The following is a 12,039-nucleotide window of genomic DNA, read 5'->3' on the forward strand; positions in this document are numbered from 1 at the left end:
GCTGAGTTTCTCAAACATGGGCAAGGAAATATCCTTTTGTTTTTATTTCAAAATGTTGTTTCATCATTTAAAAAAAATAATATATATAAACACATTATATATCAAAAAATATATAAACACAATGTTCAACTCAACATTTTCATCGCAAGCAATGTGATTCCATTAATTGACATTAACTTATCATCAGTTGTCATCCATTTAATCTAGTCAATCTAGGCCTGCACTTCATCCTCCAGCACCTCGACCACAAGGGGACCTATGCCAGGATTCTGTTTGTGGACTTTAGCTCTGCTTTTAACACCATTGTGCCAGAGCTACTACACTACAAACTCTCCCAGCTGACTGTGCCTGAACCCCTCTGACAGTGGATCATCAACTTCCTGACGGACAGGAACCAGCATGTGAGGCTGGGAAAGCACATCTCGGACCCGCAGACCCTCAGCATAGGAGCACCACAAGGCTGCGTACTATCCCCTCTCCTTTACTCTCTCCACACCAATGACTGCACCTCCACAGACTCCTCTGTCAAGCTTTTCAAGTTTGCGGATGACACTACCCTGATTGGACTGATCCAGGATGGGGAGGAATCTGCCTACAGATGGGAAGTGACACAGCTGGCGTCCTGGTGCCATCGTAACAACCTGGAGCTCAATGCTCTCAAAACAGTGGAACTAATTGTAGACTTTCGAAGAGATCCCCCTGTAATTAATGAGCGGAGCACCAAGGCACATTCCTTCTATATGCATACTTGGCCAATAAACTCATTCATTCATTCATTCATTCATTCATTCATTCATTCATTCATTCATTCATTCATTCATTCATTTACATCTTCATGGAGTTTTAACATAAATTTTAACAAATTTGTGGGCAATGGCAAGAGAACCCTAAACTGACCCTTCCCCATCAAGCCTGTACTCTTTAAAACAAATTAACTTTACAAGCTTTATCTATTATGCTCGCAACAATTGTAGATCAAGATGCAACCTTCTCTGTCCAGGATTTACTCCAGTCTCTTTGGTGTCCTTTGGTCTGGAATGCCCCCAGAAAGCCAGAGACCTTGCATGACTTCCATTGACACCTACGTGTATGTGTGTACCCTTGGAAGGGGGCAGGCATTTGGCTCAGATGCATCCCTCACATCCCCACTGCATCGCACTATAAATAGCCAGGGCCCATCATCAGACCAAAGAAAAGGTCCCTTGCATCGGGTGTCCAAACATCACCATCATGGGGTGGTAGTAAGCACGAGGAGCAGCCCCGTCAAATACACAGGGTCTGCAACCCCTCACATTTCATACACACCGAAGACAGACTCCTCCATGTCGCAGAAATAATGTGGACAAGGTTTCCGTGAATCACTTTAAATGTACTTCCATGGGATTGCCCTGTACAGCACCTTCAATGTGATACAACAGTAAAGTTGGAAGGCCTTTATAAAGAGATCCATACTGGAGGCCTCCATCAGTCCTACCTGGCAGATTGGACTGCCATGGCAGAGACTGATGCAAATGAGGGCGAGAGAGAATAATATATGCAGGAGCATATATTAGTACAGGAAACACTGCATGTGGCATGGAAGGGCACGGAGGGCATCTCTAAGAAAAGGTACATGGTGCATGGGTCAAGCTCTTAAGTGGGATGGCAAGGTTCAAACAGCAATCCCAGCCAAGCCAGACTGCCAGAGGCTTTGGTTTTCTGCCCCATAGGCATCCAGTCCATCCCGTTGTCTGGCTTTCCATGCAGTCAGTGCACCTCTCTTTGACACGTGGACAAGTGCTGCGAGAAGTACATTGCCAGCATGCAGTGTCTGGGAGAATGCTACATGTACGGGTAGTACACAGAGCATTCTCTGTCACTGCAAGGTCCAAAGTTGGAGACTTGCACACCAGTGATTAACCACCCTGTTGAATCACGAGTCTCAGAACAGAGATCCAGTGTTCTTGCCCCAGAAGAAATCAACCAGCCTTTTAACGATAATACTTTATTGTCAGATCAAGTCTAAAAATTTTCTTGCATCTCAGCAGCTCCACTTGCAACATCAGCAAAGACAAAGAATGTAAGACAAGAAACGAGGATACATATATTCACCATAACATCACAATCACAAATGATGACACATTCAAGACCCTTCAACGTACATTTGATCTGGGATTAAGTTCTATGTTTAGTCTCAGGATTGACTGGTTCACAAAACAGTGCTTCAGTCTAACCTTATTAAATCTTGGTACCCTGTACCTCCGATTTGATGGTAACAATTCGTATTCACTGTTCAGGACATGGTCGGGGTCAGAGACAATGTTGTTGGCCAAACTGAGCATGTTATTGTGGTAGTCTGATTCATAGAGTTTCTCAAGGGGTTGACCGACGATCTTTGAGCAGATTTTCATTTGGTGGAGCAGTTTTAACTTTAAAGTGGTGGACAAACATGTACCATGTAGTATTACAATACTGAAGAACACTCATAATCACAGGAACAAAAGAAAAAATTTCTGGATTTTGGTGACATATTTTGGGGACGAAAGGTGACTTTCACCAGACACTCTGACACCTGGAACTTGCAAAACAGACTGAGTTTGAATGTGTACATGGTCCCAAAAAGGTATTCTTTACCTTCCCCAGTGAATGCCATCTCCTGGTCAAGGGACAGAAAGGCAGCCAGCAGACCAGGCCTCGAGGAAAAATGACCTTGGTCTTGGTTGTTCTCCATGGTTCTGTTGGTTACCTCCGAACATGCTTCCATTTGATGAATTAGAACGCTTTCATATTGAATACCACTTGGGGAAAAAAGGAGTACTTCAATGCACATGACGCTGAGTGGGTTTTGAGTATTCACTCCTGTTGATTCAGGTGGCTGTATCCATGGAATGTAGTTTTCTGAGTAGCAATTTCAAACATCGATTTATCACCTTCATTAGACTCCGCTCAAATATCAACAAGGTGATGGAAGAGCAATTTGACAATGCTCTGAGACAGCACTTATTCACAAATAACCAATTCACAGACACTTAATTTGTTTTTTGTCAGAGCACTTGACTCGAGACTTCATTATTGCCTTGATCTGAACGTGCAGCAAAGAGCTCCTATCCCGAGGTGAGTTGACAGTGGCTACCCTTGAAAGCAAGGCAGCAGTTGACTGATAGATGAAACAAAGTGCTCCAGTTTATCGAATCGGAGGTAAAACTCCACCATAGCTGGAGGCGCCCTCACAAAGAGAGTGGTTGTGATTGCTGCAAACCAGTCATTCCAACCTCAGGATCTTGCTGTAGGTACTTTTCTGTACAGCGTTCTTGGTCCAACTTTCCTGAGTAATTTCATCGCTGACCTTTTCTGCATCAGTTGCAGATGTTCACTAATGCTGGACCAGTATTCAGCGTTGTTCACAGCTTCTCGTATAATGAAGCAGCTGATGCCCAATGCAGAGAAAGATTAACAATGGAACTTGGGTGATGTTTGTGGCTCAAAGGTAGCCGGCAATGACCATCATCAAAACTTAAAAGCTAACAATCTTCCTTGGCACTCAAGGACATGACCTCCAGAAAATCCTCCATGGGCAATATCCTGCGCAAGTCAACATGAGCTGAATTTTAAGTGGACCAGTTGCAGAAGAATTGGGGTTGTAAGAGTATGGGGTCATCACAGTGACACAGCGGTGGAGTTGCTGCCTTACAGTGCCAGAGATCCGGGTTCGATCCTGAGTAGGAGTTTGTATGCTGTGGGTTTTCTCTGCCTGCTCCGGTTTCCTCCCACACTCTAAAGACATAGAGGTTTGTTGGTTAATTGGCTTCGGTAAAATTGTAAATTGTCCCTGGTGTGCAGGATAGTGTACGGGAATCGCTGGTCGGCGTGGACACAGTGGGTCGAAGGGCCTGTTGTTGTGCTGAATCTCGGAAGTGAAATCTGAGGTCGACCAAAGTTTGGAACCTATTATCTGCCTCACCAAATGGTTTGTCATCATCTACAATGCACATGGAGTGTTTTGGAATTCTCTTCACTGAACTGTAACGTCAGCAATATCTGAACCTCAGTGTAGTCTAGGCACCATGGAAGTACTTCTATTTCATGGGCTGCAGTGCTTAAAGAAAGAAGTACTTTGTTACAGTTTTTTTGAGAGCAGCTAGGTACTGGCAATAAATGCTGACATTGACAGCAGTCCCTTCTTTCTTGACATGAGTTTTTAAAAAAGGGATTATTACTGAAACCTTTCAAACAAAAACAAATTGTGTCTATCTTGGAATGACTTGAGGACAATTTCCTTTGGGCACTGTAAGTGGCAAATCACAAAATGTTCTTTGTAAACATTTTTATGACTCCATTGCACACAGCACACAAAGGAACTCTTCCCGCGATAAATGCTAATTGATTTGCCAGTCTTTGGTTGGGAGACAGACTGTTTAGACTGGCTCCTTTTTACTCAGTGAAATGCTTCCACTTGCAATCTGGATCTTTTTATTTCATCTATTTAATACTGCACAGGTTTAAACCTCTGAATGTTTCCAGACTGGTTTGGTACATTTTTACAATTGTTTGTATCTAAATTATAGCATTAATGTGAATTGCTTGAAAATCGACAGGATTTCATCCAGATGTTTTCAGTGAATCTCCACAAATGCGGTGTTCTGTTCGTTCCATACTTTCTGTATTATCTAAATTTATTTCACATTTTAGAAATTTACTTTAAAGTTTTTTCTCCTTTTAACTTGGACTGTTGGCTGCATTTTTTTTGAACATGGTCGTATGCCAAACACTGAATAAAGTAAACAGAACATTCACACTTAATTTCTTTCAGAAAAAGATCTATCACTAGGTGGCAGGCAAAAGCAATCTGGATAATTTCCTGATATCTTGCAGAAAAAAACATTCCTCTCCATTCCTTGTAAAGAATCTGATTGTGGATCTAAGTTTGAAAAATTCTTGAATAAGTATTTTCAGGTGAAATGTGCAACCTATTAGGCTATCCTTGTCTTACACGATACCATTTAGGAGATTGTATCCAGTTATTCACAAGAGAAAAATGATGCGCTTGATGGGTAAATGTCACCTTCATAATTGAAGCATTAATTCTCTCTCGAACTTTTTCATTTTTCTGTCACAATTTTCTACTGTAGGATTCTAAAGATTCTGTAGAAACAAATCTCTGCCCAAGCTTTTGGTCAAGGAGCATAATGGGACCAGATCAAGCTAGTAAAAGGTGACAGTTCCACAGGTGTAGAGAGCATATTGACTGGTTGCATCACCGTTTTGTTCGGCAACTTGAATGCCCAGGAGCAAAGAAAACTGCAAAAAGCGTCTATGTGTGTATATGGATGTATATATATATATATATATATATATGTGTGTGTGTGTGTGTGTGTGTATATACATACACTAAGCTTTTTTTTCGCATTTGTTATATTATTTACAGTGCACTGTATTTATGTATTCTGTTGTGCTGTTGCAAGTAAGAAAATTTGTAGATGGAGCTTTACCACATTATGGGGGGTCTTACCACTGCCCAGTCCACATTATGGGAATATGTGAAGTATTGGGACAGCAAAACAGGACCTCTAGACCGAATGACTATGGAAATGAACAGACAATGGATGATAAAGGGATTTGACCAGCGAGATGGGTCCCAATATCTAATGTGACTGGTAAATTTTGTAAGGTAGCATCCCTGTGCAGCATTTTTGGATATAGTACATGGTGGAGGTATATATATTTATGGACATATATTTGTTTTTTTATGCTATTATTTTATCTTGATTCCGTTTGGAGATTTTCTGTGCTGGAAGTGGAACAAGTAATGAGTCACTTTAGACATGTCGAAGGTATCACAAAATGCTGGAGTAACTCAGCAGGTCAGGCAGCATCTTGGAGAGAAGAAATGGGTGACGTTTCGGGTCGAGACCCTTCTTCAGACTCAGACACATAGTCACGTAGTCACTTTAGACACGTAGTCTTCTACAAGATGAGTCATTAGTCCTCAGTTTTACTGGCTGTAATACAATCAGACGTTGTTAGAAAAATTGAAATATCTTTAAACATCTGTTTTATAATGGTGTAATCTCTACAACATGCATTTTTCAGTGTAAAGAAAATAAGTATATCATTTTATTAACATCATAATCGGTATTTTATTAGGAGTTTATGGTTTGAGGCAAAGTGAAATAGCACTTCTGACTATTTTAAGTATAATTATCCTCATAATTCTTGTGAACCCCACTTGGAAACTTGTAAAGAACTTGTAGCTGTAAAAAGCTAATAAAAATTGATGATGCTTGCTGCTCTCTTGAGGTGAAATTTGGCATAAGGTTCACCGTGTTTTGTTAGCAGGGCAATAAAAAGAGATAGAATTTATTGAAATGCGTATATTATTTTTATCATCACATTTCAATCTGCAATTAATAAAAGAAGGTTAGTGTATTTAACTTTTCTCAAATATTATATTGTTATCAACCCAAAGTTAGTGCAGAGGCAATTATACTGATATTAGTGTTCATAATTGGTAGTTCATGATTGTTTGAATACATATTTAGTTTTTGTCGAGCATGTTAATTCTTCAAGAATAAAGAGGTGCCGAGTTTTAATTTGGATTTAATTGCTGTTAATGTTGAAAAGGTTGGTTGAATTGCATGTTCGGAGTTGTTGATTTAATCTCCATCTGTGCCAATTTTGAAAAGTAAAGAACCTGTGAGTGTAAGTTCAGGCATGATTTAAAATTGTTACATCCCATAACAATCTATAGGGTTTAACATGTTGTAATTATACATGACAAAATAAAAATTATACTTGCAGGCATGAAAGGGGCATTATGGAGTCTGATCCCGCCCATCTGTGTCTGCTTGATAATGTGGAAAATCATCCATATCTGTACCATCCGCAAGAAAAAATCCAATCTGGACAATTACCACCCCAGTAACCTACTCACACAACAGGAAGGTGATAGATGAGATGAATAATAATGTTATCAAGTGACATGTAGCAATATCCTGTGCACCAATGTTCAGTTTCAGTTTCATTAAGAACACTAGGCCTTGGTTGAATAAGGGACGTTAGAGACAAAGCAAGAGTGGTTGCCCTTGACATCAAAACTGCATTGAAAATGACCAAAGTATGAAAACACCCTGGTTAAATTGAAGTCAAAGGATCCATGTTGAAAATTCAAAGTTATACTTTTAGTTTAGTTTAAAGATATAGTGTGGTTTCAGGTACTTCAGCCCACCGAGTCCGTGCTGACCAGTGATCCCCGCACACTTACACTATCCTACACACACTAGGGACAATTTACAATTGTACCAAGCCAATAAGCTTACAAACCTATACGTCTTTGGAGTGTGGGAGGAAACCAGAGATCCCAGAGAAAACCCACGCAGTTCAGGGGGGAAAGCACAAACGCCATACAGACAGCACCCATAGTCAGGATCGAACCCGGGTCTCTGGCGCTATACAGCAGCAACTCTACCACTGTGCCACTGTGCCGCCAAAGAAATGTAGTTGTGTGGGCACAATGATTTAGAATTTAACTTGTGGACAAGCCCTGTCCTTATCCATAACTACTTTAAAGTTAAAATAAATGTGGTCACTGGTCTCAAAAGGCTCATTCACGGACACTCACTTGCCCTGCCCAATACCTTAAAAATAGGTCAAATTTGGCCCCCTTTATTTTGGGCCATCTACATTTTACCTGAGAAAACTTTTATGAACACACTTGACAAATTGCACATCATATAAGCCCTTGGCACTCTGGCAGTCCCAGTCTATATCGGGGAAGTTAAAATCCCCAAGTATGACAGTGCTAACTAGTTTTGCAGCTGTCTACAATACCCTGGCGTAACTGTGCAATCCAGGGTACAATCCCAACAAGGCGATCATCGCCTTTTTATTTGGAGCCTCACTGAACGAGCTTCGGTGTGCCATCTCAGACTATTGGCGCAATGTTTTCGTTAATCATCAATGCAACCCCCTCCCCTCTTCTTCTTATACCGCCACCTCTAAAGCTTGTGGCAACTGTACCGTGGAATATTATGGTGCCAGTACCTTAGCTGGTTTCTGCAATGGCTTTAACATCCCAGTTGTACAAATCTATTCATGGCCGAGTGCATCTGCATTACCTGTCAGCCCCTTAGCATTGAAGTAAATGAATTTAATTCGACCATCTTTCTTTACTCCCTGCCATGCTCCTGACTATCCTCTCTACTGACCTTGCTGCCGCTGACTTCAACATCGACATTCGGCCTCCAACCTGCCTTACTTCTGCATAGGATCCTATCCACCTATCCACCTACCAATCTAGTTTAACCCCCCCCCCCCCCCCCTGAATAGCTCCAGCAAACCTGCCCTTCATAGGTTCACAAGTGATAGGAGCATAATTAGGCCATCAAGTCTACTCCGCCATTCAATCATAGCTGACCCATCTCTCCCCCTCAATCCCATTCTCCTGCCTTCTCCCCATAACCCCTGACTGCCCTCCAGGATATTGGTCCCCCCTCCTCTTCAGGTGCAACTTGTCCCTCTTGTTCAGGTCACCTCTGCCCCAGAGGAGATCACAATGGTCCAGAAATCTGAATCCCTGCCCTTTGCACTAACTCTTCAGCCACAGTCCTAACTGTCCTATCTTCCTTCTCTTACCCTTTATGGAATCTGGTTTAGATTGATGGATGACAAGACTGATGGATGACATATTCGCTCTATTCTGAAGATTTTATGTAAATATTGTTTTGGATTTATAATTCAAATCCAAATAATATCAGGTTAATTGGCTTAAATTGGCAGTTTACTTTGTGAAGCAAAATAGGGTGGTAAATTGTTCAGAGGAAAGTACACAAATTCAATGGAGAATTATTTTCCAAGCTTACTTCTGGAACACTTTACTTTTCACAACCAATCCATTCCTAACCCTTGGAGTGCTGGATATTAATATGAGATAATAATGTGACAACTACTTTGTTCTTTAACAATGACATTGCCATGTACGATGAAAAGAAAATCACTAAAATAGTGGTGTCATGTGAAATTTTCAATATGTGTATGAGCAAACACCGCGGACATGATTGAAAGTGGGCCACTGTCTTAACTGACACCTTCAATTTCTCACGTCGACGGTCCATTGCCCCCATCTGTTTCAAGGAAACCTCCATCATTCCAATCCTCAAGAAAAATTGTGACCGATCTCATGATTACCATACAGTAGCTTTAACATCGACCATATTGAAGTGTTTTGAAAGACTGGTAATGGCTCACATCTGCACCCGTCTTCCTGACAATCTCAATAAGAACACAGATGCAAGGATATTATTCTTTGACTACAGCTCAGCCTTCACCACTGTAATACAGAATAAGCTCATCTTAAACTTCTGGACTGGGGTCTTGGGGGTTACATCTGCAATAGGCTTTTAGACTTCCAGCCCAATAGACCTCAGTTCATTAAAATTGGTCATAACATTTCCCTCCACCCTGACCTTCAACACTGCGTTCCCTCAGCAATGTGTACTCAGTGTCTTGATCCACTGTCTGTGCACCCATCGTGTCTGGCTACGTACAATACAAGTTTATTAATGAATCAATAAGTCGGTCGGCTTCAATCAATCAGTCGGCTGAATCAACAACAACGATGAGATGAAGTACAGGGAAGAAATCAAGAACCTTATCTCAGTGTGAAGACAACAACCAAGCCTTTAAAGACGCAGTGCTGTGGTAACTCAGAGAGTCAGGCAATATCTCTGGAAAACAGATAGGTGACGTTTTGTGTCAAGACACTTCTGCAGACTTTCTAAAGTCGCCCTTAACATCAGCAAGGTGAAAGAGTCGGTTATTGGCCTAAGGAACACAACCTGTTCTTATCAACAATGCTGTAGGGCTGGTCCACAGCTTCAAGTTCTTAGGCATGCATACCCCCTGCAATTTAACTGGCGCGGTGATTAAAAAACACACAGGCATATTTTCTTTCTTAGGCACATGTGAAGATTCGTCATTCCAGGTGGACTCTCTTGAACTTATACAGAAAGTATTCTGATGGGGTGCATCTCATCATGGTATGGCCACTGCTCTGCTTTTGACCACCTGAACACGCAGCGTGGTAAACACAGTCAAGTCCATCACAGGCTCATCACGTCCTTCTACGCAGTCCATCTTCATGATGAATTGCTTCAGGAAGGCTAGAAATATTGTCAAAGATGCTTGCTGCCCTGGCCATTCCGTTTTCTCTCTTCTAAACTCCGAAAGAAGGCACAGGAGTTTGGGTACATATTCAGATTTAAGAACAACTTCTTCCCCACTGCTGCCGACCAGCTCTTTCATGCCCCATATCCAGAGCGATTGCCATGTACTCTAACCCTTCGCTCTCCTCTGTTCAGTTATTCCATCATTGTACTTTAATATTTCTTTTTGCACAACTTTAGATTTCAGTACAATCGCACCACACTGCTCATGTAGACTGTTTACTCGATGAGCTTCACGAGAACAACAAATATTATTGCACCCTGATGGTTTATTATTGTCATGTGTATCGATAAATGGGGAAAAACTTTGTGTGCTACTCAGCCAATCATACTCTGCATAAGTACAATCTAGTCATCCACAAGTACAGGTAGTGGAATGAAAAAAATATTAGTGTAGAAAAGAGTGTTACAGTGTTATAGTGTTACAGTTATAGAGAAAACACAGATTTTTAAAAAGTGTATGGTTTGCAATGAGGTAAGTTGAGAATCAAGACTACCACCATGGCTAATGGGAAGGTCGTTCAGTAGTCTGATAAAAGTAGTGACGAAGCTGTACATGATGTCAAGCTTTTATATCTTCTGCTCGGCGGGAGAGGAGAGAAGATGGAATAACCCGTGAAAAGGTCCTTGATTTTGATTGGCTGCTTTCCCGAGGCAGTGTAAAGTTAAATGGAGTTGATAGGGAGAAGGCTAATTTGTATGATGGACTGGACTACATTTACACCTCTCTATACAATTTTTTTGCAGTTGTTCCCATCTAAAGTGTGATACATCCCGAGAGGATGCTTTCTATGGTACATCTTTTGAGATTAGTCAAAATCATTGGTGACATGCTGTACTTCCTTAGTCTGCTGAGGAAGTAGAGGTGTGGTGGGCTTTCTTGACAACAGTGTTATGATGGTTGGACCAGGACAAATTGTTGGTGATACTTACACTTAGGAACTTGAAGCTCAACCACTCCATTTTGACACCATTGAGGCTAACTGTGGTTTGTGCTTTGCACCTTGTTTCCTGAAGGCAATAACTAGCTCTTTATCTTGCTGATATTGAGAGAGGTTGCTGTTTTGACACCATGTTACTGAGTGATCTATTTCCCTTCTGTAGTCTATCTTACAATTGTTCGAGATCTGGCCCACTATAGCAGTGTCACAAAGTCACAGCATGAAAACTAGCCCTTTGTCCCACCTTGTCCTTGTCAACTAAGCTGGGATTTTGGATTCAACATTAAACTAGACAACTTCAACTAATTTGATTTCTCTATCCATACCAGTCACCCTCCCGTGATATTGGTTAAACCTGTTTTTTTTTATCATTACCCCTGGTCTGCATTTCACAACTCTAACATTATTTTGTCTGTGTTCACACTCTCTAACTGTTCCTGTTCACCCATTGACAAAAAAAACCATGTTAATAGTTTCTCCCCATGCTCATTCCGGTTTTACCCCATTGGAGACATTCCAGTTCTCCACCCTTTGTGCAATTTAACAAGTTTCTTTTGTCTGCTTATCCATTCTGACATTGTTTCTTTTTCCAGTATTTTCTGTTTTCATTTTATAATCGCAGATTTAGGCTCACCTCATTCTCCAGTCCATCGCAGAAAACATTTGGAGAAAGCTGAGCAATGGTGAATAGCAATTGCGATACCATATTCTTAAAGGTGCTGAGGAAATCCACTGCAAAACTGACTTCCTTGCCTTTACAGAAGATGATAAAAAGAACCAGTATGAGTTCCAAAAGTGAATGAATAAGGGGCAAAGTTAAAAGGAGATGTGCGGGGCAAAGTTTAAAGTAGATGCATGGGGCAAGTGTATCTTAAACCGAGAGTGTTGTGTGCCAAGTA

At 41.2% G+C, this 12,039-nt stretch overlaps 1 protein-coding gene across 1 annotated transcript in view; it reads left to right on the forward strand.

Moving 5' to 3' along the window:
* The window catches only part of agmo (alkylglycerol monooxygenase), a 260,731-nt gene that overhangs the window by 138,817 nt on the left and 109,875 nt on the right, over positions 1 to 12,039 (forward strand). The gene's annotated exons all lie outside the window — the stretch shown is intronic.

The sequence above is a fragment of the Rhinoraja longicauda genome, chromosome 2, assembly GCF_053455715.1.
Source record: "Rhinoraja longicauda isolate Sanriku21f chromosome 2, sRhiLon1.1, whole genome shotgun sequence".
NCBI lineage: Eukaryota > Metazoa > Chordata > Chondrichthyes > Rajiformes > Arhynchobatidae > Rhinoraja > Rhinoraja longicauda.